The sequence below is a fragment of the Tupaia chinensis genome, unplaced genomic scaffold, assembly GCF_000334495.1.
Source record: "Tupaia chinensis unplaced genomic scaffold, TupChi_1.0 Scaffold000549_1, whole genome shotgun sequence".
Classification (NCBI taxonomy): Eukaryota; Metazoa; Chordata; class Mammalia; order Scandentia; family Tupaiidae; genus Tupaia; species Tupaia belangeri.
In genome coordinates this window covers 2786572-2789675 of record NW_006160061.1, presented here as the reverse complement: position 1 = coordinate 2789675, position 3104 = coordinate 2786572, and the positions used below count along the sequence as shown (strand labels likewise).

At 41.6% G+C, this 3104-nt stretch overlaps 1 pseudogene; it reads left to right on the top strand.

The window, feature by feature from the left end:
- The window catches only part of LOC102489406 (zinc finger and SCAN domain-containing protein 9 pseudogene), a 1201-nt pseudogene extending 322 nt beyond the window's left edge, over positions 1-879 (top strand).
- Positions 880-3104: the final 2225 nt, after the last annotated feature.

Here is a 3104-nt window from a genome sequence, read left to right as displayed (position 1 = left end):
GGTTCCTGTTCATTCTGCCCAAGGAACTCCAGGCTGGGTGAGGGAGCACTGTCTAAAGAGTGGAGAAGAGGCTGAGATTTTGCGGAGGATCTAGAGAGGGGGATGAACCACAGCGTGAGATGGGAGTCCACAGACCAGACGTCCTCTCTAAGGAGGTTGTGTCCCTAGGACAACAGATGTCACTGAGCAAAGGAAATCTTTCAGTCCCAGCCACAGGAGTCTCAGCTCAGGTGTGCCTCTGCTCAGGAGATCCGGCCTATTGGAGAAGCAGATGAAATGACCGAGAATGAGGAAGACTGTCCACTGAAGATCGTGGAAGTACGTGGGAAAGCGTTGCATGAGCTGACCTGGAAGATACCCGCATCAGGACCCTCAACATGGAAAAGCCGGTGAACATAAGGGTTTGGTAGAGAGACAGTATGGGAAGCCCCTTAGGAGAGGAACAACACAAATGTGACAAAAGTGGGAGGAGCTTTGCTCAAAGCTCAGGGCTCATTCAACATCAACGAATTCACGTGAGAGAAAGACCCAATGAATGGAATGTAACGAGTGTGGAAAAACCTTCAGCCAGAGCTCTGGTCTTCTCAGTCACTGAGGAATCCACAATCTACGGAAGCGGCATCACTGCGAGAAGGGTGGGAAGGCCCTCAGTCAGGGTGCAGGGCTGATCCAGCATCAGCGAATCCACCAGGGAGAAAAACCCTATCCGTGCAGCCAGTGTGGGAGAGCTATAGTTGGCGCTCATTTCTCATCAAGCATCAGAGGAGCCACACGGGCGAGCAGCCTCATACGACGTGCCTTGAATGTGGGAACAACTCCAAGTGCTACTGCAACTTCATCCGCCATCCGGAAACCCACGCAGTGACTGATCTGGCCTAACACTTGCTAGAAAAGTGTCCTGATCACTGGCCAAGTCATGTGCACTAGGGAAGACTAGAAAATGCCTTTCTTCATTTCCACTAAATATGTGTGGAGCAAAATACCAGCCTATAGCCTAGGAACTTCCTAAAAGGGAAGTTTGGGTTTTGGAAACTGCTGCTTTTTCCTAAGTTTACCCACTTCTTGTTCTTTTTTAAATATACATATTTATTTATTTAATTCAATTTTTTATGATTATTATTTTTTTTTTTTTAGAGAGGTTTTTGCTATAGGGCGCATGCACTCGCCAGACAAACAGAGAGACAGAGAGACAGAAAGCAAGAAATTACCCCCCAAGGGGGATGGCCATGCCGCAATCCCTGTTATGATTAATTTTTAATTTGACCAGAGAGAGAGAGAAAGGGAAAGTGAGGAAGCAAGCTGCCAGGTCCCGGGCCCAAACCGCTGCCAGCCATGCAGGAATCCAGCATCCCCAATCACCACACCACTTGCTGGCCCGCCAGTTCTTGTTCTTACTACCCTTGTATATTTTATTTATTCTCTTTGAAATGGCTGCTAAACCCTCCTAATAATGAAAAAAATTTTCCCAAATGGCAACACTACAGCCAACATGCCTGGAAAAAAAAGAAAAGAAAGCAGAAAGGAAAAGTTTTTTCTGAACATAATATTTCAGAACATACTTTTAAAAATATTGAAAAGGTAAGTTTACAGTCAGCATATTTTAAAGCTGTTTTCAAACATAATTGTGCTTTTTCTTCATTCTAAGCTTCATACATCAGAGTATTTTTTTCCCGAAAGTAAATATAGATAAGACTTACTCTGTGGGCCTCAATAACAAAAATGAATCAAAGTTTAACTAAAAGGATTTCAGGCTAAAATAAGTAAAGGTAGCATAGCAGGGATTTGCAACGCAAGCAAAGTTTGAACCAACCAACCTCTAAATTCCCAACACGGAGTTCTGTGATTCTTAGACTAGGATAGAGGAAGACAGAGGCAGGGAAAAGAAGGCAGAAACTTTTAAGATGTATCAGAGGCATAGGGAGCATTCTGACTGGAATGAATGCATATGGATGTGTACTGGTCAATACATTTGAAGGGCTGATCATAGACTGAGAGGGGAGCAAAAGAAGAGGATATTAAGTCCACTCAGCATTATCTCCCTTCTCTTGTAAACATCTCCTCCTCTTTCTCTTCCTTAATTTTTATATCTGAGTGTCTCTTGATGTCCCCAACTTTTGAAGTCACTCTTTGCTTGAATACCCAGGAAAATTCACTTCTTCCCATAAATAAGGACAGATTAAATTGTTTATGGTAATGAATGACCCCCAAATCTCAATGACTTCCGACAATAAAGGTTTTTAGTTCAATCATGCCATGTGACATCCAGAGATCAATCTGGGATGCAGATATAGGTGGACAGGGCAGCCACCATCTCAAAGGTTTCCCTCTATGCCAGAAGGGAAGAATTCTAGAGCATTAGCAATAAAAATCCTCACCTCTTCAATGACTTGTATCATTTCTGCTCACGTCACGTTGACCATAACTAATCATATGGTCTCACCAAATCACAGCAGGCACTAGTACTATGCTACCATGTTGCTGGAAGGTAGAGTCAAAAACATGGTAAACATTACAAATGACTATCACACCATGTAACCTTGGGAAGTCCAACATAAGTTTCAGGACTTCCTTTTTCTGACAATGTTTTTCTATAAACTTGAAAGCACAGTATTCTGTTCAGGTTTATGCATGCACTCATATTACTATCTCAAAGCTTTGTGATATAAAATAATTAAATATTTCACTCTTCCAAAGTCTTCCCATTGCTCTATTTCAGCTCCATCTTGCTCATTGACTCTATAAAGTTTACACTTATTGTGGGAGTGAGTATAATGCCACAAATTTCATCTCTTTAAACACATTCAATGCCATACATAAGCATTTCTCTCCAGATGTTTTAAATCATGTCTGAGGGGAATGAGTTTTATTTCCTTTAATGCTTTTATTTCCATTTTAGCCAAGTGGAGATCTTAGGGTGGGTGAGGCATTTCTGTATTAAAATTTCATGTCCTTACTGGCAGTGTCAATAATATCTTCTAAGGATGTATTTTGTAATTCACTGAGCTCCACCCTTTTCTAATCTCTTCATCTTGCTTTTCCTAGGATTACAAAATATAATCAATCAAGTATATAATTTGTGTTTTCATTTTCTCGCTATGTGCCAA